The 22,725-nt window shown below is 49.8% G+C and overlaps 5 long non-coding RNA genes across 9 annotated transcripts; 1 reads left to right on the top strand and 4 right to left on the bottom strand.

The window, feature by feature from the left end:
- Positions 1–702: 702 nt before the first annotated feature.
- On the bottom strand, positions 703–6,205 carry LOC136006949 (uncharacterized). Its single transcript, XR_010609359.1, has 3 exons — positions 6,131–6,205; positions 3,002–3,154; positions 703–2,280 (listed from the first exon to the last, which is right to left on the bottom strand). It is a non-coding gene; the product is annotated as an uncharacterized LOC136006949 (long non-coding RNA).
- On the top strand, positions 6,145–8,768 carry LOC136006940 (uncharacterized). 2 transcript variants are annotated; one of them, XR_010609348.1, is made up of 4 exons: positions 6,145–6,166; positions 6,639–6,732; positions 7,236–7,421; positions 7,495–8,768. It is a non-coding gene; the product is annotated as an uncharacterized LOC136006940 (long non-coding RNA). The 2 variants fall into 2 exon arrangements; XR_010609347.1 differs by lacking the exon at positions 6,145–6,166 and adding an exon at positions 6,282–6,332.
- A 4,374-nt stretch (positions 8,769–13,142) lies between these two features.
- Positions 13,143–15,851, bottom strand: LOC136006946 (uncharacterized). 2 transcript variants are annotated; one of them, XR_010609356.1, is made up of 4 exons: positions 15,746–15,851; positions 15,180–15,273; positions 14,490–14,675; positions 13,143–14,416 (listed from the first exon to the last, which is right to left on the bottom strand). It is a non-coding gene; the product is annotated as an uncharacterized LOC136006946 (long non-coding RNA). The 2 variants fall into 2 exon arrangements; XR_010609355.1 differs by lacking the exon at positions 15,746–15,851 and adding an exon at positions 15,580–15,630.
- Positions 15,852–16,344: 493 nt separating this feature from the next.
- Positions 16,345–19,053, bottom strand: LOC136006945 (uncharacterized). Of its 2 annotated transcripts, none has more exons than XR_010609354.1 (4): positions 18,948–19,053; positions 18,382–18,475; positions 17,692–17,877; positions 16,345–17,618 (listed from the first exon to the last, which is right to left on the bottom strand). It is a non-coding gene; the product is annotated as an uncharacterized LOC136006945 (long non-coding RNA). The 2 variants fall into 2 exon arrangements; XR_010609353.1 differs by lacking the exon at positions 18,948–19,053 and adding an exon at positions 18,782–18,832.
- Positions 19,054–19,546: 493 nt separating this feature from the next.
- On the bottom strand, positions 19,547–22,300 carry LOC136006948 (uncharacterized). 2 transcript variants are annotated; one of them, XR_010609357.1, is made up of 4 exons: positions 22,150–22,300; positions 21,584–21,677; positions 20,894–21,079; positions 19,547–20,820 (listed from the first exon to the last, which is right to left on the bottom strand). It is a non-coding gene; the product is annotated as an uncharacterized LOC136006948 (long non-coding RNA). The 2 variants fall into 2 exon arrangements; XR_010609358.1 differs by lacking the exon at positions 22,150–22,300 and adding an exon at positions 21,984–21,995.
- Positions 22,301–22,725: the final 425 nt, after the last annotated feature.

The following is a 22,725-nucleotide window of genomic DNA, read 5'->3' on the forward strand; positions in this document are numbered from 1 at the left end:
GGAACAGGATTGCAAAGTCAAAGAACATGTACCTGGATGCGCAGGGCAGCCATGGGAGATGCAGCCTCCCGAGGGAGGGGTCTCCCCTGCACTGGTTACTGCAGGGCTCTCGCTCCTTAATTTGCCCACGCTCACCGTGTGGTCTCCGTAACAATGGGCAAATCCACAGGGACCGCCACGGCTTTGTGATGGCAGCATCATCCTGCCCATGGCCACTGGGCACCCAGGGGTGCTGCAGGAGTCACCGCGTGGGGAACCAGCCTCTGCCCCCTGCTGCCAGAGACTCAGTCAGTCTCAGTGGGAGACAAACCTCCAGGACCCGCAGCAGCCGCGCTGTGCTCCCCTGCACCTCGCACTCTCGCAGCATCCTTCATCCCGCAACCCCACAATAAAGGTATGGCTCCATTCCATCAAGTGCTTCCTTCTATTTCAGTCCGCATGGAAAACAACTTCAGTCATTGCAAGAAGTGCACAACAAGGTTCTTGTTCTGGAGGTGCAGTAAAGTCAGTGAGGGCCCCAGCTGAGGAGTGTGCCTGGCGATGTCTCCCCGTCTTTCTCAGCATGGAGTTATCCATGAATTTGCCAGGAAAATTCTGAGTAATTTTTCTTCAGTCTAAAATGATTTGATGTGAAAATTCTCAAAATGCATCTTAACTCTGTATCCTGACTGTGCTGCTGTGCTCTGTTCCCATTGCTTCAGGTACAGAAAGGCAACTGCCTTTGCTTCAGAATTGCGACTGAAAGTGGAGAAAGCAGTAGGCAAACGAGCACTGCATTTCAGTTTGGAGTTCAGGTCTGCTTGCATCTGAAGTAGCTGTGGCTTGCTAGGTTTTCATTAGAGCTGCATCCCTGGTTTCTCTCCCAGTGGATTTTAGCTTTCTATTGCAACTGTAATCCAAAGTGCACTGGATCAGCTTGGCACCTGTCCTATTTGCCACCAGCTCTTTGTGATCAATATTGCCTTAAAAAGTGTTTTTCTTGTCTCGGATCAGGATTTCTAGTGTGATTTTCAAGCACTTGGTGGGGTTGGGCACTAAGCTGTGAGAGTGCATCTTTCCGAGATGTTACTTCATGGGATTTCTGACCATCACTGTGAGCAGTTTTCACTGAGAAGTGACCTTAGAGAGCTCTGTATTTATCCGCCACTGTACAAAATAGCTGTGTGAATAGGCTCTCCTCTTGTTTGCCTGCTTTCAGCTTGCCCACTGCCTTGAGTGTCCTGTTTCTGGGCAGACCTGGCTCCTGACCTGCCAGCTCCTGACTGCTCAGAGGTTTTATCCTGCCTCCTCCCTGGCTCCCCATGCTGGCTGCCATGGGCTATGCTTGAGGAAAAACACTGCTGTAAGTGAGCTGTCTGGAATGAGGAAGAACACATGAGGGAAGAGAGGCTTAAATGGTAAAGCTGATTCTGGTCATCTTGTTTGTGGAAAAAGGAAGTACAAATACATTGCTGGAAGTGGCCCGTTCCATCTCTCCAGTGTGTTGGCAATGATGCCGAGAGCATCCTTTCTCAACGTGACACAAAGAGCTGCCGCTGGTCCCAGCATCTGCATCAGTAGGCAGCTCTGAAGGGGCCCTGCAGCAGTGTGGGGGCTGCCTCTGGCTCCTCGTATCTAAAGGATGAGAAAAGTCCAGGAAAGCAGCTACCCTTTTTAGTCTGAATGATATTCAGTACTGAAAGACCATATCCTTCACAGGGTTTTTCCACAAAGCACGCCTGAAATAAAAGCATTTACTTGGTATGAGGAACACAGTTCTTTTTTATAATGGACGACCATATCCCTTTCATTATTTTATAGACAGAGAAGCTGTATAATGATTAGTATTTTTTTCTGGTGTATCTGCTGTTATGGTTCTTACATCTGATAGTAAATATCATGCCCAATGAAAAAGAGTCTTTGAAACAGATGGTCCACTTGTCTTGCACAGGCACGCTCTACTTGCGCTGTTGAACATGCATCCCCAGCTCTCCCAGTCGTTACTCTTAATCCAACATAAAGTCCAGGAGTTCTTCCTCTCCAGAATTGGGCAGTCTCCTGTTTCCAGGTTGTCCCAGTGCTCTGTGGAAAGGCTCCTGGCTGTGTGTTGTCTGTGCAGGGGTCCAGCAGACTCCGTGCTTCATCACGGAGTCGTGTCCTGCACTGAGGTGACTCTTAGTTCCTGTTGTAGCTCAAGCACATGCCCTCGCTAATGGCTGCAGTCGCTGTGAGTGCTGGGTTTCGTACATAGGTTTTTTTTGCAGGGGATTGTCTCTTCTGTGAAACACTTGTGTGGGATTTCTATAGTTAAAAAAAATACACAATTGCTTTGTTTTCCCCCTCTGCTTGCCTGTGATGAGCAGGAAGGAGAAGAACACCTGGCAGGGACAGGTAAAGAAGAGAAAGGGGAAGAAACAGACCCAGAAAAGCAGTATGGAAGATGCCAGTGAAGAGCAGGGAGAAGAGAAGCAGCAGTCTCCAGCAGGTCAGGTAAGAAAGTGCCCCTCCCAGAGCAGAGTCCCAAAATAATGAAGAAGGCGAGAAGTTGGAGTCTCGGGTGAGCATCCTGCTGAGGATTGGATTTTGGTGTCTGAGAAGTCGAAAGGCGAGAAACAGTCTCTAGGTTCAGGCAGGCCTCGGTCAGACACAGCAGTGAAGCAGCTATTTATTTTAACATTTGTGCAAAAATGGGTGTCTTGGCAAGCAGGCACACACAGCAAAGGCCAAACTTAGATTTGTATTTTCTATCCAATCCACAAATTCCCTCGTTTCCTCACTGCTTGGAGACTCCAAGGTTTATAGCCTATCCGACATATATTATTTATGTGCTAACTGTCCCGCCTCTGGTTACATCTCCCCTTACTTGATTTCATAGGCCCCTTCCTCTTATTTCTATATTTCCCTCCTTTTAGGGTTCAGTTTCAGATTTTTTGCTTGAATTCTCCAGTGAGTGAGAAGGATTTGAAGTGTGGGGGAAAGGGCAAAGTGCAGGGATGGAAGTCAAGAAAAAGCCATCTCTTACATTGTGCATGGTGCAGGTGGAAACGACTTGGAGAAGAACTGCTTCAAAGTGGAGAAAAGAAGTTTAAAAGTTCAATATAAACCTCTTCTCATTCAGTACCATGGTTGTGGCTAGTCGGTAGAATACACAAGTTGCCATGTGCAGACCTAATAACTGAAAAATGGGAAAGTTGCCAAGTGAGAGGTCAGGAAACTTTTTAATTCCCAAAGCGAGAGTTTGTTTCTGTTCATAGAGCAAATGGAATCCATTAGATTCAGTCACAACTTGTGTGTCTCTGTCCCACCCCCAGTTAATCCCGTGAATTTCAATACCATTGAAAAGTTGTCGTCACTCAGATTTGTCTACATAGTTGACTCGTCTTTCTCCTTTTGATAGCCATCATGTTTTAAGCCCGTATTTTGGATACAAGCCAGATACACATGCCCTGAAGGTAAAAAGTGAACTGGTTTGCTTTCTTCCTGATTCGTCCATCTCGTAGTTCACTTTAGTTTGGTTTATGTTTTGGTATTTCATTAGGAACTTTAGAAATCAATACTCTTCAGTGGTGATCAACAGAGATTAAATGGTACATTAGAAGTGATACATATTCAGGCTGGTCTGCTTCAACTAGTAACTGTATACACTTAGGTAACATGCCAAAAGATGATGTATATGTTTGCAGCTTGGGTGCACGGCGACCCCAGGAGAGTGATTTATCCAACAGGCAGCTAGTCGTAGTTTAAACCAATCCACAGAGCCCGTCTACTCACCCCCCCCCGACCCTCCCCATTCCCGGAGGGATGGGGAGGAGAATCAGGAAAATGTAACTCCCACAGGTTGAGATAAGAACAGCCCAGTAACTAAGGTATAACGCAAATCACTACTGCTACCACCAATGATAATATTGATAAGAGAAAATAACAAGAGAATACGATACCACCGCCGAACGAGTTCGACCCCCCGAAGAGAGAGTGTGCCCTTCTGAGTAACTCCCAGTTACCTCCCTGGGCATGACGTGCTGTGGTATGGAATACCTCCCTGGCCAGTCTGGATCAGGTGTCCCATCTCCGCTTCCTTCTTGCCCTGCCTCGTCCCCAGCAGAGCATGAGACTCACAAAGTCCTTGGCCAGAATAAACACTACTTAACAACAACTGAAAATCGGTGTTATCAGCTCTCTGCCCAGGCTGGAAGTCAAAACACAGAGCTTGCACCAGTTACTAAGAAGGAGCAAAACGGCTCCTGGTAAACCCAGGACACAGCTACGGGCAGCTCTGCAGTCAGAAAGATACCCCCAGTGAGTGAGTGCATTTGAATCCAACATCTCTGGTGCCTGCTGTCCAGCAGCAGAGTGAGTAGAGCATGGGTTAGGGTTCAGTGCCTCAGCCACATTCTCATCTCCAAAGTCTGAACCCCAGAGTCTAAGCCATAGATTGTCAGCAACAATCTCGGCACCAGAGTCTCAGCTTCAGAGTATCAGCCAGTAGGGTAAGCATTAGGGTTAGGAGTGCCTTACATCTAATACATCTATTAACCCATGTTGTGTTAGGGTTAGGGTTTGGGTTAGGGCTGCCTTACATCTATTATATCTATTAACCCGTGTTAGGTTAGGGATAGGGCTCCCTTACATCCATTACATCTATAAACCCATGTTGGGTTAGGGTTAGGGATAGCGATAGGTGTTAGAATCAGGATTTTAGTTAGGTTTAGGGTATGGGGTTACTGTTAAGGTTAGGGGTTAGGGATAGTGTTAGGGTTGAGATCGGGTGGTGGAGTCACGCTTGTGGTTCTGGCCAACCCTATGTGGCCAGAGTTAGGGTTAGGCTTAGGTTTAGTGTTAGGGGTTAGGATTAGCGTTAGGGTTACGGTTACAGTTAGGGATTAGGATTAGGGTTAGGTTTAGGGTTACACTTAGGATTAGTGTTAGGGGTTAGGGTTAGGTGTTAGGGTTAGGGCTATGGTTAGGGTTGGTGTTAAGAGTTACGGCTAATATTAGGGTAGAGGTTAGGGTTAGCTGTTATGGTTAGGGTTGACCCCAGGTTGCAGAATCACATTCGTGGTGGTGGCTAATCCAAAGTGGGCAGAAATAGGGGTAGTGTTAGGGTTACGGTTAGGGTTAAGGTGAGTGGGAGGGTTAATGTTAGGTTTAGCGTGTGGGTGAGGGTGTGGGTTATGGTTTGGGGTAGGGTGAGGCTTACGGTTAGCTTTAGCATGAGGGTTTGGGTTAGGTTTCAGGTTTGGGTTAGGGTTACTGTGTGGTTTGCTGTTAGGTTTAGATGTATTATTTGGGCTAGGGGTTAGTTTTAGGGTTAGGATTAGGGCTAATGGATGGAGTTAGGGTTAGGATTAGTGGTTAAGGTCAGAGTTATGGCTATGGTTAGGGTTAGATTATTGTTGAGTGTTCGCGTTAGGAGTCAGGGTTAGGGGGTTAGGGTTTAGGGTTAAGGTTTGGGCTAGGGTTTAGGGCTCCATTACATATATTCGGGTTAGAGTTAGGGATTATGGTTCAGAGTCTCAGCCAGTCTCATCCCCAAAGTCTGAATCTGAGAGTCTTAGCAATGGTCTTAGGAACAGTCTCAGCACAAGAGTCTCAGCTGCAGTGCATCAGTCAGTCTCATCTCAGAGTATAAGTCCTGGAGTCTTAGCCACAGTCTGAGCCGCAGAGTCTAAGCTGCAGTCTATTCCCCTAATTCTGTATCCCAGAGTCTTAGCCACAGAATCTCAGCTGCAGGCTCATCCCCAAAGTCTGAATACCAGAGTCTTAGCTAAAGAGTCTTAGCCACAGTCTGAATTCCAGTCTTCTCCACAGTCTCAGTCCCAGAGTGTGAATTGCATAGTTTTAGCCATGGAGTGTCAGCAACAGTCTCAGCCACAGAGCCTGAGTCCAACAGTATCAGCTCCAAAATCTGAGGCCCAGAGTCTCAAGTCACAATCACCCACAGAGTTTCAGCCACAGTTTCAGCCATAGTCTTAGCCACAGAGTCTGACTCCTAGATTCTCAGCCCCTAAGTATCAGTCCCCGAGCCTCAACCCCAAAGTCTGAATCTCCGAGTCCCACCCATCTGAGCCAGAGAAAAAGCTACAGAAAATCAAAGTCAAGGAGCACCCGTGGAGGAAACGGTGAGAAGTTACAGAACAGGCAGGACACTCACCAAACAACCAGGGAGCAGCCACAGAACCAGAGCCAGGTAATACAAAGACCCAGCTGTGGCTTATCAGGGTGCTTTTATCCCAGGTGGTGGTTTGCTACTCACCTGCCCCAGCCCATTGAGGGAGGAGCTGTGGGTGGGGCTTGTGGTATATGAGGCACAGCCTTTCCTCAGGGTGCTCATTTGTGGTTCAGCTTTCATCTGGGTAAGTTCTCTGGTGTTAGCTCTGGTTTTCTGGCCTTAGAGCTTTGTGGTTTGTTTCAGGTGGGTTTTTTGGGGGTGGGTTTGAAATGGTCTTGTTTCAGTAAAGACCTTCAGGTCATGTTAGGGCTTACTAGTGTATGCATTAGTAAGTACCTTTATGTAGAGGTTTTTTTAGGTGTTATATTTATAAGCAGTGGTGGTGAGGCAAGAAGAACCCCACAGCTGCTCTCAGGGGGAGGAGTCAAGGCAAAGGTAATTTTGCTTGATGTCCTGGTTAACTGTGTATCGTTCCCGTTCTCTTTTGCAGATGAAGGAAAGGTATATGGCTAGAGAAGGAATGTACTGGTGAGCCAAAAAGGGTTTGTCTCAAGTGTGGCTTTGGACCTCTGCCATTGTAAAAAGTGAGTTAAAAGAAGGGGTCCGGAGAGGGGCAGGAAGGAGTCGTAAGGTCGGTGGTGGAGTGAGCCTGTTAAAGAGGCGGTGTCTTTGGGTAGGTAAAGGGAGCAGGTTATTATTCAGTTTGAGCTTTTATCGCTTTGTAAGTCTAAAGCACAGCTGGGGGTTGTGCCGCAGAGTCTCAAGTTCAGTAGTCTCTCGGGACATAGCTCCAGGTTGTTTTTACAGCTCTGTTCTTTCAATGTATATTTTCCCAGAGCTGACTCTGTCCAGCCATCTTGACAGTTAAAGTGAGAGGCCATTAACCGGCTGAAGCAGCAGCTCAGTGCAAAATAGTTTTTAGTATTTAAGCATTTTTTATTTGCATTTTTCTGGCGATTTGCAGGCAGGACAGAGCAGGTGGAAACGTCAAAGGGTGACGTAACTCAGCTGCGGGAGGGCTTAGCATGGAGAAGGCCGACATTTCAAGCACTGTGTCGGCACACATCCGTTTCTATTTATTTTTCAGGTTTTACATCGGAATCGGGAGAGGTGAAGCCGCACAGTTAGAGGGGATGTACGAAGCTAAGAGGATTTTACACCAGGCTGGCGATTGACACCATAGCCCAATACGATGGAGGGGTTCATGGTCTTTCCTGCAGCTGCTGTGCAGTCGCCTTTGGAGTCGGATGAGTACTTGCAGGGAGTCGGGGAGGTAAAGAGAATGACTGCAGGGTCAGTCTGGACTGCAGGACCAGAGCGACAGTCACTCGTCTCTACTCTCTTAGGTCTTGCAAGGGAGGGGATCCCCGGAGCACCTTTTGGAAACTTTTTCGGGACCGTGACATGGGAGCTCCAAACCATGAAGCTCGCTTGAGACCCACGCCACTATGGAACCTGAATAGATAGACTCCTTTTTGGAGCTGGAGGGCAGGAGATGAGGTCAGGATGGCAGGAAAGGGCTTGAAAGGTAGCACGGAGGAGAGGGAAAGGGAGGGTGTTTCATCACAACAATTACAGTTTCAGAGTCGGGTTCACAGCCGGACCGTCACAGCAGTTTCGGCGGTTGGTGTTGGAATCGCACAGTTACGTCAGACTTTGTTCTGGGGCTCTGCGGGAGCCTCACTGTCTCTGTCCAATCGACCCACTGGCGATCGAGACAGACGGAGCATTCCATCTTGGGAGTGGTCTTCCACGAGAGACTTTGTCTTTTTGGTGTCACAGAGTCTATGGTGTTCTCTTTGCATGTGTGTGTATATGTGTTTGCTTAGGAAATGTTGTGACCATGGCATGTAGTTGTGGGAGGTGGCAGGGAGCTGGAGGGCGATGCATTCGGTGTAAGCTTAGTGCTTTACTTGTGTGTGGGGAGTGTGTTGTAGACTGAAAGAGTTCTTTTTGGATTTTTAGGGAAAAAAAAAAAAACAAACCAGCCGGGGGAGGGGTTTTTTCCTCCCCCGGCTGGGTTTTTTTTCTTGGGTCCCGGCCGGTCAGAGAGGCGATGTTCATCGCCTATGTTCAGGCGCAGGCCGGTGCGGGACGGGATTTTCTCAGGCAGGGCATTTTCAGTGTTCTTAGGAACATAGTTCCTGAGGAGTTCTGAAGTCAGGTTGGGGCTGTTGTCATTCATTAGGGACGAAATTCTGAGTGTTGGTGTGGCAGTCTAAACTAAATGCAAGGTCAATGTTAATGGGATTGGTTGTAGAATGGTAGTGTGGGTTTTAGAGTGTTGCTATTAGTATTAGAAAGCTGGTGTCAGTATGAGAATTTTGGTGTCGGTATTAGAATGCGGTCTTAGTCTCAGAAGGCCGGTCTTAGTCTTAGAATGGAGAAATTAGTCTCAAAAGGTGAACTTAGAGTACCAGTGTTAGTCTCAGAATGGTGAACATAGTCTTGAATGCTGGTTTACTCTCAGCATGGTGAACTTAGTCTCTGAATGGTGAAGTTACTTTCCTAATGCTGGTCTTAGTCTCTGAAAGGGGAACTTAGTTTCAGAGTCCTGAACATAGTGTCTGAGTGGAGAACCGTCTCTCAGAAAGATGGTCTTGGTTTCTGAATAGAAAAATTACTTTCTGAATGATGGTCTTAGTGAATAGAGAAGCTAGTGTTTCAAAGGAGAACTCTGACTGGACAACATAGTCTGAATGGAGAACTTAATGTTTCAATGGAGAAGTTGGTTTTTTGAGTGGAGAACTTGCCCTTGGACTGGAGATCTTAGGGCTCCACTGCAGATCTTGGGGCTGCAGGGTGGGGCCTCCTCGGGGCTGCAGTGCTGGGCATCCATAGAGCTGCAGTGCAGGGCCTACTTAGGGCTGCCTTGCCCGCCTTTCTTAGGGCTGCCTTGCCCGCCTTTCTTAGGGCTGCCTTGCCCGCCTTTCTTAGGGCTCTAGTGCCAGGCCTCTTAGTGCAGCCCTAAGTAAGGTGGGCACTGCAGCCCTAAGTAAGGTGGGCACTGCAGCCCTAAGGAAGTTGGGCACTGCAGCCCTAAGGAAGCCCGGCAATGCAGCTCTAATTAAGGTGAGCACTGCAGCCCTAAGTAAGGTGGGCACTGCAGCCCTAAGTAGGTAGGGCACTGCAGCCCTCAGAAAGTTGGGCGCTGCAGCCTTAAGAAAGTTGGGCACTGCAGCCCTAAGTATGGTAGGCACTGCAGCCCAAGGGAGCCCCATCACCACAGCCCTAAGAAAGGTGGACACTGCAGCCTTAAGAAAGGTGGGCACTGCAGCCTTAAGAAAGGTGGGCACTGCAGCCTTAAGAAAGGTGGGCACTGCAGCCTTAAGAAAGGTGGACACTGCAGCCTTAAGAAAGGTGGGCACTGCAGCCTTAAGAAAGGTGGGCACTGCAGCCTTAAGAAAGGTGGGCACCGCAGCCCTAAGGAAGCCCGGCACTGAAGCCCTAAGGAAGCCCAGCACTGAAGCCCTAAAGAAGTTGGCCACTGAAGCCCTTAGTAAAGTTTGGCAATACAGCCGTAAGTAAGGTGGGCACTGCAGCTCTAAGTAGGTTGGACACTGGAGCCTTACGTAAGGTAGGCACTGTAGCTCTAAGGATGCCGGGCACTGCAGCCCTAAGGAGGCCCGGCGCTGCAGCCCGAAGTAAGGCAGGCACTGCAGCCGTAAGTAGGATGGGCACTGCAGCCCTAAGGAGGCCTGGCACTGCAGCAGTGAGGAGGACCGGCACTGCAGCCCTAAGGAAGGTGGGCACTGCAGCCCTAAGGAAGGTGGGCACTGCAGCCCTAAGGAAGCCCGGCACTGCAGGCCTAAGAAAGGTGGGCACTGCAGCATTAATTAAGGTGGGCACTGTAGCCCTAAGTAAGGTGGGCACGGCAGCCCTAAGTAAGGTGGGCACGGCAGTCCTGAAGAGGCCTGGCACTGTAGCCCTAAGGAGGCCCAACACTGCATCCCTAAGCAAGGTAGGCACTGCACCCTAAAGTAAGGCAGGCACTGCAACCCTAAGTAAGTTGGGCGCTGCAGCACTAAATAAGTTGGGCACTGCAGCCCTAAGAAAGGTGGGCACTGCAGCCCTAAGTAGGTTGGGCCCAGCAGCCCTAAGTAATGTGGACATTGTAGCACTAAGGATGCTGGGCACTGCAGTGCCCAACTTACTTAGGGCTGCAGTGCCCACCTTACTTAGGGCTGCAGTGCCGGGCCTCCTTAGGGCTGCAGTGCCGGGCTTCCTTAGGGCTGCAGTGCTGGGCCTCCTTAGGGCTTCAGTGTCCAACTTAGTTAGGGTTGCAGTGCCTACCTTGCTTAGGGCTGCAGTGCTCACCTTACTTAGGGCTGCAGTGCCCACCTTACTAAGGGCTGCAGTGCCCAACTTACTTAGGGCTGCAGTTCTGGGCCCCCTTAGGGCTGCACTGCCCGGCCTCCTTAGGGCTGCAGTGCTTATCATACTTAGGGCTGCAGTGCCGGGCCTCCTTAGGGCTGCAGTGCTCTCCTTAATTAGGGCTGCACTGCCCACCTTACTTAGGGCTGCAGTGCTCACCTTAATCAGCGCTGCACCGCCCATCTTAATTAGGGCTACAGAACACGACTTACTTATGGCTGCATTGCCCCAATTATTTAGGGCTGCATTGCCCCAATTATTTAGGGCTGCAGTGCCCACCTTACTTAGGGCTGCAGTGCCGGGCTTCCTTAAGGCTACAGTGCCAGGCTTCCTTAAGGCTGCAGCGCCGGGTTCTCCTTAGGGATCCAGTGCCCAACTTCACTTAGGGCTGCAGTGCCTACCATATTTGGGGCTGCAGTGTCCACCTGACTTAGGGCTGCAGTGCCGGGCCTCCTTAGGGCCGCACTGCCTGCCATACTTAGGGCTGCAGTGCCCACCTTTCTTAGGGCTGCAGTGCCAACCTTTCTTAGAGCTGCAGTGCCCACCTTTCTTAGGGCTGCACTGCCCACCTTACTTAGTGCTACAGTGAAGTTGGGCACTGCGGCCCTAAGTAAGGTGGGGACTGCAGCCCTAAGTAATTTGGGCAATGCAGCCATAAGTAAGTCGTGTACTGCAGCCCTAATTAAGGTGGGCAGTGCAGCCCTGATTAAGGTGAGCACTGCAGCCCTAAGTAAGGTGGGCAGTGCAGCCCTAATTAAGGAGAGCACTGCAGCCCTAAGGAGGCCCGGCACTGCAGCCCTAAGTATGATAAGCACTGCAGCCCTAAAGAGGCCTGGCAGTGCAGCCCTAAGGGGGCCCAGAACTGCAGCCCTAAGTAAGGTGGGCACTGCAGCCCTTAGTAAGGTGGGCACTGCAGCCCTAAGCAAGGTAGGCACTGCAACCCTAACTAAGTTGGACACTGAAGCCCTAAGGAGGCCCAGCACTGCAGCCCTAAGGAAGCCCGGCACTGCAGCCCTAAGGAGGCCCGGCACTGCAGCCCTAAGTAAGGTGGGCACTGCAGCCCTAAGTAAGTTGGGCACTGCAGTGCCCAGCATCCTTAGTGCTACAATGTCCACCTTACTTAGGGCTGCTGGGCCCAACCTACTTAGGGCTGCAGTGCCCAACTTTCTTAGGGCTGCAGTGCCCAACTTATTTAGTGCTGCAGCGCCCAACTTAGGGTTGCAGTGCCTGCCTTACTTTAGGGTGCAGTGCCTACCTTGCTTAGGGATGCAGTGTTGGGCCTCCTTAGGGCTACAGTGCCAGGCCTCTTCAGGACTGCCGTGCCCACCTTACTTAGGGCTGCCGTGCCCACCTTACTTAGGGCTACAGTGCCCACCTTAATTAATGCTGCAGTGCCCACCTTTCTTAGGCCTGCAGTGCCGGGCTTCCTTAGGGCTGCAGTGCCCACCTTCCTTAGGGCTGCAGTGCCCACCTTCCTTAGGGCTGCAGTGCCCACCTTCCTTAGGCCTGCAGTGCCGGTCCTCCTCACTGCTGCAGTGCCAGGCCTCCTTAGGGCTCCAGTGCCCATCCTACTTACGGCTGCAGTGCCTGCCTTACTTCGGGCTGCAGCGCCGGGCCTCCTTAGGGCTGCAGTGCCCGGCATCCTTAGAGCTACAGTGCCTACCTTACGTAAGGCTCCAGTGTCCAACCTACTTAGAGCTGCAGTGCCCACCTTACTTACGGCTGTATTGCCAAACTTTACTAAGGGCTTCAGTGGCCAACTTCTTTAGGGCTTCAGTGCTGGGCTTCCTTAGGGCTTCAGTGCCGGGCTTCCTTAGGGCTGCGGTGCCCACCTTTCTTAAGGCTGCAGTGCCCACCTTTCTTAAGGCTGCAGTGCCCACCTTTCTTAAGGCTGCAGTGTCCACCTTTCTTAAGGCTGCAGTGCCCACCTTTCTTAAGGCTGCAGTGCCCACCTTTCTTAAGGCTGCAGTGCCCACCTTTCTTAAGGCTGCAGTGTCCACCTTTCTTAGGGCTGTGGTGATGGGGCTCCCTTGGGCTGCAGTGCCTACCATACTTAGGGCTGCAGTGCCCAACTTTCTTAAGGCTGCAGCGCCCAACTTTCTGAGGGCTGCAGTGCCCTACCTACTTAGGGCTGCAGTGCCCACCTTACTTAGGGCTGCAGTGCTCACCTTAATTAGAGCTGCATTGCCGGGCTTCCTTAGGGCTGCAGTGCCCAACTTCCTTAGGGCTGCAGTGCCCACCTTACTTAGGGCTGCAGTGCCCACCTTACTTAGGGCTGCACTAAGAGGCCTGGCACTAGAGCCCTAAGAAAGGCGGGCAAGGCAGCCCTAAGAAAGGCGGGCAAGGCAGCCCTAAGAAAGGCGGGCAAGGCAGCCCTAAGTAGGCCCTGCACTGCAGCTCTATGGATGCCCAGCACTGCAGCCCCGAGGAGGCCCCACCCTGCAGCCCCAAGATCTGCAGTGGAGCCCTAAGATCTCCAGTCCAAGGGCAAGTTCTCCACTCAAAAAACCAACTTCTCCATTGAAACATTAAGTTCTCCATTCAGACTATGTTGTCCAGTCAGAGTTCTCCTTTGAAACACTAGCTTCTCTATTCACTAAGACCATCATTCAGAAAGTAATTTTTCTATTCAGAAACCAAGACCATCTTTCTGAGAGACGGTTCTCCACTCAGACACTATGTTCAGGACTCTGAAACTAAGTTCCCCTTTCAGAGACTAAGACCAGCATTAGGAAAGTAACTTCACCATTCAGAGACTAAGTTCACCATGCTGAGAGTAAACCAGCATTCAAGACTATGTTCACCATTCTGAGACTAACACTGGTACTCTAAGTTCACCTTTTGAGACTAATTTCTCCATTCTAAGACTAAGACCGGCCTTCTGAGACTAAGACCGCATTCTAATACCGACACCAAAATTCTCATACTGACACCAGCTTTCTAATACTAATAGCAACACTCTAAAACCCACACTACCATTCTACAACCAATCCCATTAACATTGACCTTGCATTTAGTTTAGACTGCCACACCAACACTCAGAATTTCGTCCCTAATGAATGACAACAGCCCCAACCTGACTTCAGAACTCCTCAGGAACTATGTTCCTAAGAACACTGAAAATGCCCTGCCTGAGAAAATCCCGTCCCGCACCGGCCTGCGCCTGAACATAGGCGATGAACATCGCCTCTCTGACCGGCCGGGACCCAAGAAAAAAAACCCAGCCGGGGGAGGAAAAAACCCCTCCCCCGGCTGGTTTGTTTTTTTTTTTTTCCCTAAAAATCCAAAAAGAACTCTTTCAGTCTACAACACACTCCCCACACACAAGTAAAGCACTAAGCTTACACCGAATGCATCGCCCTCCAGCTCCCTGCCACCTCCCACAACTACATGCCATGGTCACAACATTTCCTAAGCAAACACATATACACACACATGCAAAGAGAACACCATAGACTCTGTGACACCAAAAAGACAAAGTCTCTCGTGGAAGACCACTCCCAAGATGGAATGCTCCGTCTGTCTCGATCGCCAGTGGGTCGATTGGACAGAGACAGTGAGGCTCCCGCAGAGCCCCAGAACAAAGTCTGACGTAACTGTGCGATTCCAACACCAACCGCCGAAACTGCTGTGACGGTCCGGCTGTGAACCCGACTCTGAAACTGTAATTGTTGTGATGAAACACCCTCCCTTTCCCTCTCCTCCGTGCTACCTTTCAAGCCCTTTCCTGCCATCCTGACCTCATCTCCTGCCCTCCAGCTCCAAAAAGGAGTCTATCTATTCAGGTTCCATAGTGGCGTGGGTCTCAAGCGAGCTTCATGGTTTGGAGCTCCCATGTCACGGTCCCGAAAAAGTTTCCAAAAGGTGCTCCGGGGATCCCCTCCCTTGCAAGACCTAAGAGAGTAGAGACGAGTGACTGTCGCTCTGGTCCTGCAGTCCAGACTGACCCTGCAGTCATTCTCTTTACCTCCCCGACTCCCTGCAAGTACTCATCCGACTCCAAAGGCGACTGCACAGCAGCTGCAGGAAAGACCATGAACCCCTCCATCGTATTGGGCTATGGTGTCAATCGCCAGCCTGGTGTAAAATCCTCTTAGCTTCGTACATCCCCTCTAACTGTGCGGCTTCACCTCTCCCGATTCCGATGTAAAACCTGAAAAATAAATAGAAACGGATGTGTGCCGACACAGTGCTTGAAATGTCGGCCTTCTCCATGCTAAGCCCTCCCGCAGCTGAGTTACGTCACCCTTTGACGTTTCCACCTGCTCTGTCCTGCCTGCAAATCGCCAGAAAAATGCAAATAAAAAAATGCTTAAATACTAAAAACTATTTTGCACTGAGCTGCTGCTTCAGCCGGTTAATGGCCTCTCACTTTAACTGTCAAGATGGCTGGACAGAGTCAGCTCTGGGAAAATATACATTGAAAGAACAGAGCTGTAAAAACAACCTGGAGCTATGTCCCGAGAGACTACTGAACTTGAGACTCTGCGGCACAACCCCCAGCTGTGCTTTAGACTTACAAAGCGATAAAAGCTCAAACTGAATAATAACCTGCTCCCTTTACCTACCCAAAGACACCGCCTCTTTAACAGGCTCACTCCCCCACCGACCTTACGACTCCTTCCTGCCCCTCTCCGGACCCCTTCTTTTAACTCACTTTTTACAATGGCAGAGGTCCAAAGCCACACTTGAGACAAACCCTTTTTGGCTCACCAGTACATTCCTTCTCTAGCCATATACCTTTCCTTCATCTGCAAAAGAGAACGGGAACGATACACAGTTAACCAGGACATCAAGCAAAATTACCTTTGCCTTGACTCCTCCCCCTGAGAGCAGCTGTGGGGTTCTTCTTGCCTCACCACCACTGCTTATAAATATAACACCTAAAAAAACCTCTACATAAAGGTACTTACTAATGCATACACTAGTAAGCCCTAACATGACCTGAAGGTCTTTACTGAAACAAGACCATTTCAAACCCAACCCCAAAAAACCCACCTGAAACAAACCACAAAGCTCTAAGGCCAGAAAACCAGAGCTAACACCAGAGAACTTACCCAGATGAAAGCTGAACCACAAATGAGCACCCTGAGGAAAGGCTGTGCCTCATATACCACAAGCCCCACCCACAGCTCCTCCCTCAATGGGCTGGGGCAGGTGAGTAGCAAACCACCACCTGGGATAAAAGCACCCTGATAAGCCACAGCTGGGTCTTTGTATTACCTGGCTCTGGTTCTGTGGCTGCTCCCTGGTTGTTTGGTGAGTGTTCTGCCTGTTCTGAAACTTCTCACCGTTTCCTCCACGGGTGCTCCTTGGCTTTGATTTTCCTAGGGCTGCAGTGCCCACCATACTTAGGGCTGCAGTGCCCACCTTACTTAGCGCTGCAGTGATGGGCCTCCTTAGGGCTGCAGTTCCTTCCATACTTAGGGCTGCAGTGCCCACCTTACTTAGGGCTGCACTGCCCACCTTAATTAGGGCTGCACTAAGAGGCCTGGCACTAGAGCCCTAAGAAAGGCGGGCAAGGCAGCCCTAAGAAAGGCGGGCAAGGCAGCCCTAAGAAAGGCGGGCAAGGCAGCCCTAAGTAGGCCCTGCACTGCAGCTCTAAGGATGCCCAGCACTGCAGCCCCGAGGAGGCCCCACCCTGCAGCCCCAAGATCTGCAGTGGAGCCCTAAGATCTCCAGTCCAAGGGCAAGTTCTCCACTCAAAAAACCAACTTCTCCATTGAAACATTAAGTTCTCCATTCAGACTATGTTGTCCAGTCAGAGTTCTCCTTTGAAACACTAGCTTCTCTATTCACTAAGACCATCATTCAGAAAGTAATTTTTCTATTCAGAAACCAAGACCATCTTTCTGAGAGACGGTTCTCCACTCAGACACTATGTTCAGGACTCTGAAACTAAGTTCCCCTTTCAGAGACTAAGACCAGCATTAGGAAAGTAACTTCACCATTCAGAGACTAAGTTCACCATGCTGAGAGTAAACCAGCATTCAAGACTATGTTCACCATTCTGAGACTAACACTGGTACTCTAAGTTCACCTTTTGAGACTAATTTCTCCATTCTAAGACTAAGACCGGCCTTCTGAGACTAAGACCGCATTCTAATACCGACACCAAAATTCTCATACTGACACCAGCTTTCTAATACTAATAGCAACACTCTAAAACCCACACTACCATTCTACAACCAATCCCATTAACATTGACCTTGCATTTAGTTTAGACTGCCACACCAACACTCAGAATTTCGTCCCTAATGAATGACAACAGCCCCAACCTGACTTCAGAACTCCTCAGGAACTATGTTCCTAAGAACACTGAAAATGCCCTGCCTGAGAAAATCCCGTCCCGCACCGGCCTGCGCCTGAACATAGGCGATGAACATCGCCTCTCTGACCGGCCGGGACCCAAGAAAAAAAACCCAGCCGGGGGAGGAAAAAACCCCTCCCCCGGCTGGTTTGTTTTTTTTTTTTTCCCTAAAAATCCAAAAAGAACTCTTTCAGTCTACAACACACTCCCCACACACAAGTAAAGCACTAAGCTTACACCGAATGCATCGCCCTCCAGCTCCCTGCCACCTCCCACAACTACATGCCATGGTCACAACATTTCCTAAGCAAACACATATACACACACATGCAAAGAGAACACCATAGACTCTGTGACACCAAAAAGACAAAGTCTCTCGTGGAAGACCACTCCCAAGATGGAATGCTCCGTCTGTCTCGATCGCCAGTGGGTCGATTGGACAGAGACAGTGAGGCTCCCGCAGAGCCCCAGAACAAAGTCTGACGTAACTGTGCGATTCCAACACCAACCGCCGAAACTGCTGTGACGGTCCGGCTGTGAACCCGACTCTGAAACTGTAATTGTTGTGATGAAACACCCTCCCTTTCCCTCTCCTCCGTGCTACCTTTCAAGCCCTTTCCTGCCATCCTGACCTCATCTCCTGCCCTCCAGCTCCAAAAAGGAGTCTATCTATTCAGGTTCCATAGTGGCGTGGGTCTCAAGCGAGCTTCATGGTTTGGAGCTCCCATGTCACGGTCCCGAAAAAGTTTCCAAAAGGTGCTCCGGGGATCCCCTCCCTTGCAAGACCTAAGAGAGTAGAGACGAGTGACTGTCGCTCTGGTCCTGCAGTCCAGACTGACCCTGCAGTCATTCTCTTTACCTCCCCGACTCCCTGCAAGTACTCATCCGACTCCAAAGGCGACTGCACAGCAGCTGCAGGAAAGACCATGAACCCCTCCATCGTATTGGGCTATGGTGTCAATCGCCAGCCTGGTGTAAAATCCTCTTAGCTTCGTACATCCCCTCTAACTGTGCGGCTTCACCTCTCCCGATTCCGATGTAAAACCTGAAAAATAAATAGAAACGGATGTGTGCCGACACAGTGCTTGAAATGTCGGCCTTCTCCATGCTAAGCCCTCCCGCAGCTGAGTTACGTCACCCTTTGACGTTTCCACCTGCTCTGTCCTGCCTGCAAATCGCCAGAAAAATGCAAATAAAAAAATGCTTAAATACTAAAAACTATTTTGCACTGAGCTGCTGCTTCAGCCGGTTAATGGCCTCTCACTTTAACTGTCAAGATGGCTGGACAGAGTCAGCTCTGGGAAAATATACATTGAAAGAACAGAGCTGTAAAAACAACCTGGAGCTATGTCCCGAGAGACTACTGAACTTGAGACTCTGCGGCACAACCCCCAGCTGTGCTTTAGACTTACAAAGCGATAAAAGCTCAAACTGAATAATAACCTGCTCCCTTTACCTACCCAAAGACACCGCCTCTTTAACAGGCTCACTCCCCCACCGACCTTACGACTCCTTCCTGCCCCTCTCCGGACCCCTTCTTTTAACTCACTTTTTACAATGGCAGAGGTCCAAAGCCACACTTGAGACAAACCCTTTTTGGCTCACCAGTACATTCCTTCTCTAGCCATATACCTTTCCTTCATCTGCAAAAGAGAACGGGAACGATACACAGTTAACCAGGACATCAAGCAAAATTACCTTTGCCTTGACTCCTCCCCCTGAGAGCAGCTGTGGGGTTCTTCTTGCCTCACCACCACTGCTTATAAATATAACACCTAAAAAAACCTCTACATAAAGGTACTTACTAATGCATACACTAGTAAGCCCTAACATGACCTGAAGGTCTTTACTGAAACAAGACCATTTCAAACCCAACCCCAAAAAACCCACCTGAAACAAACCACAAAGCTCTAAGGCCAGAAAACCAGAGCTAACACCAGAGAACTTACCCAGATGAAAGCTGAACCACAAATGAGCACCCTGAGGAAAGGCTGTGCCTCATATACCACAAGCCCCACCCACAGCTCCTCCCTCAATGGGCTGGGGCAGGTGAGTAGCAAACCACCACCTGGGATAAAAGCACCCTGATAAGCCACAGCTGGGTCTTTGTATTACCTGGCTCTGGTTCTGTGGCTGCTCCCTGGTTGTTTGGTGAGTGTTCTGCCTGTTCTGAAACTTCTCACCGTTTCCTCCACGGGTGCTCCTTGGCTTTGATTTTCCTAGGGCTGCAGTGCCCACCATACTTAGGGCTGCAGTGCCCACCTTACTTAGCGCTGCAGTGATGGGCCTCCTTAGGGCTGCAGTTCCTTCCATACTTAGGGCTGCAGTGCCCACCTTACTTAGGGCTGCACTGCCCACCTTAATTAGGGCTGCACTAAGAGGCCTGGCACTAGAGCCCTAAGAAAGGCGGGCAAGGCAGCCCTAAGAAAGGCGGGCAAGGCAGCCCTAAGAAAGGCGGGCAAGGCAGCCCTAAGTAGGCCCTGCACTGCAGCTCTAAGGATGCCCAGCACTGCAGCCCCGAGGAGGCCCCACCCTGCAGCCCCAAGATCTGCAGTGGAGCCCTAAGATCTCCAGTCCAAGGGCAAGTTCTCCACTCAAAAAACCAACTTCTCCATTGAAACATTAAGTTCTCCATTCAGACTATGTTGTCCAGTCAGAGTTCTCCTTTGAAACACTAGCTTCTCTATTCACTAAGACCATCATTCAGAAAGTAATTTTTCTATTCAGAAACCAAGACCATCTTTCTGAGAGACGGTTCTCCACTCAGACACTATGTTCAGGACTCTGAAACTAAGTTCCCCTTTCAGAGACTAAGACCAGCATTAGGAAAGTAACTTCACCATTCAGAGACTAAGTTCACCATGCTGAGAGTAAACCAGCATTCAAGACTATGTTCACCATTCTGAGACTAACACTGGTACTCTAAGTTCACCTTTTGAGACTAATTTCTCCATTCTAAGACTAAGACCGGCCTTCTGAGACTAAGACCGCATTCTAATACCGACACCAAAATTCTCATACTGACACCAGCTTTCTAATACTAATAGCAACACTCTAAAACCCACACTACCATTCTACAACCAATCCCATTAACATCGACCTTGCATTTAGTTTAGACTGCCACACCAACACTCAGAATTTCGTCCCTAATGAATGACAACAGCCCCAACCTGACTTCAGAACTCCTCAGGAACTATGTTCCTAAGAACACTGAAAATGCCCTGCCTGAGAAAATCCCGTCCCGCACTGGCCTGCGCCTGAACATAGGCGATGAACATCGCCTCTCTGACCGGCCGGGACCCAAGAAAAAAAACCCAGCCGGGGGAGGAAAAAACCCCTCCCCCGGCTGGTTTGTTTTTTTTTTTTTCCCTAAAAATCCAAAAAGAACTCTTTCAGTCTACAACACACTCCCCACACACAAGTAAAGCACTAAGCTTACACCGAATGCATCGCCCTCCAGCTCCCTGCCACCTCCCACAACTACATGCCATGGTCACAACATTTCCTAAGCAAACACATATACACACACATGCAAAGAGAACACCATAGACTCTGTGACACCAAAAAGACAAAGTCTCTCGTGGAAGACCACTCCCAAGATGGAATGCTCCGTCTGTCTCGATCGCCAGTGGGTCGATTGGACAGAGACAGTGAGGCTCCCGCAGAGCCCCAGAACAAAGTCTGACGTAACTGTGCGATTCCAACACCAACCGCCGAAACTGCTGTGACGGTCCGGCTGTGAACCCGACTCTGAAACTGTAATTGTTGTGATGAAACACCCTCCCTTTCCCTCTCCTCCGTGCTACCTTTCAAGCCCTTTCCTGCCATCCTGACCTCATCTCCTGCCCTCCAGCTCCAAAAAGGAGTCTATCTATTCAGGTTCCATAGTGGCGTGGGTCTCAAGCGAGCTTCATGGTTTGGAGCTCCCATGTCACGGTCCCGAAAAAGTTTCCAAAAGGTGCTCCGGGGATCCCCTCCCTTGCAAGACCTAAGAGAGTAGAGACGAGTGACTGTCGCTCTGGTCCTGCAGTCCAGACTGACCCTGCAGTCATTCTCTTTACCTCCCCGACTCCCTGCAAGTACTCATCCGACTCCAAAGGCGACTGCACAGCAGCTGCAGGAAAGACCATGAACCCCTCCATCGTATTGGGCTATGGTGTCAATCGCCAGCCTGGTGTAAAATCCTCTTAGCTTCATACATCCCCTCTAACTGTGCGGCTTCACCTCTCCCGATTCCGATGTAAAACCTGAAAAATAAATAGAAACGGATGTGTGCCGACACAGTGCTTGAAATGTCGGCCTTCTCCATGCTAAGCCCTCCCGCAGCTGAGTTACGTCACCCTTTGACGTTTCCACCTGCTCTGTCCTGCCTGCAAATCGCCAGAAAAATGCAAATAAAAAAATGCTTAAATACTAAAAACTATTTTGCACTGAGCTGCTGCTTCAGCCGGTTAATGGCCTCTCACTTTAACTGTCAAGATGGCTGGACAGAGTCAGCTCTGGGAAAATATACATTGAAAGAACAGAGCTGTAAAAACAACCTGGAGCTATGTCCCGAGAGACTACTGAACTTGAGACTCTGCGGCACAACCCCCAGCTGTGCTTTAGACTTACAAAGCGATAAAAGCTCAAACTGAATAATAACCTGCTCCCTTTACCTACCCAAAGACACCGCCTCTTTAACAGGCTCACTCCACCACCGACCTTACGACTCCTTCCTGCCCCTCTCCGGACCCCTTCTTTTAACTCACTTTTTACAATGGCAGAGGTCCAAAGCCACACTTGAGACAAACCCTTTTTGGCTCACCAGTACATTCCTTCTCTAGCCATATACCTTTCCTTCATCTGCAAAAGAGAACGGGAACGATACACAGTTAACCAGGACATCAAGCAAAATTACCTTTGCCTTGACTCCTCCCCCTGAGAGCAGCTGTGGGGTTCTTCTTGCCTCACCACCACTGCTTATAAATATAACACCTAAAAAAACCTCTACATAAAGGTACTTACTAATGCATACACTAGTAAGCCCTAACATGACCTGAAGGTCTTTACTGAAACAAGACCATTTCAAACCCAACCCCAAAAAACCCACCTGAAACAAACCACAAAGCTCTAAGGCCAGAAAACCAGAGCTAACACCAGAGAACTTACCCAGATGAAAGCTGAACCACAAATGAGCACCCTGAGGAAAGGCTGTGCCTCATATACCACAAGCCCCACCCACAGCTCCTCCCTCAATGGGCTGGGGCAGGTGAGTAGCAAACCACCACCTGGGATAAAAGCACCCTGATAAGCCACAGCTGGGTCTTTGTATTACCTGGCTCTGGTTCTGTGGCTGCTCCCTGGTTGTTTGGTGAGTGTTCTGCCTGTTCTGAAACTTCTCACCGTTTCCTCCACGGGTGCTCCTTGGCTTTGATTTTCCTAGGGCTGCAGTGCCCACCATACTTAGGGCTGCAGTGCCCACCTTACTTAGCGCTGCAGTGATGGGCCTCCTTAGGGCTGCAGTTCCTTCCATACTTAGGGCTGCAGTGCCCACCTTACTTAGGGCTGCACTGCCCACCTTAATTAGGGCTGCACTAAGAGGCCTGGCACTAGAGCCCTAAGAAAGGCGGGCAAGGCAGCCCTAAGAAAGGCGGGCAAGGCAGCCCTAAGAAAGGCGGGCAAGGCAGCCCTAAGTAGGCCCTGCACTGCAGCTCTAAGGATGCCCAGCACTGCAGCCCCGAGGAGGCCCCACCCTGCAGCCCCAAGATCTGCAGTGGAGCCCTAAGATCTCCAGTCCAAGGGCAAGTTCTCCACTCAAAAAACCAACTTCTCCATTGAAACATTAAGTTCTCCATTCAGACTATGTTGTCCAGTCAGAGTTCTCCTTTGAAACACTAGCTTCTCTATTCAC

The sequence above is a fragment of the Lathamus discolor genome, unplaced genomic scaffold, assembly GCF_037157495.1.
Source record: "Lathamus discolor isolate bLatDis1 unplaced genomic scaffold, bLatDis1.hap1 Scaffold_82, whole genome shotgun sequence".
Lineage (NCBI taxonomy): Eukaryota > Metazoa > Chordata > Aves > Psittaciformes > Psittacidae > Lathamus > Lathamus discolor.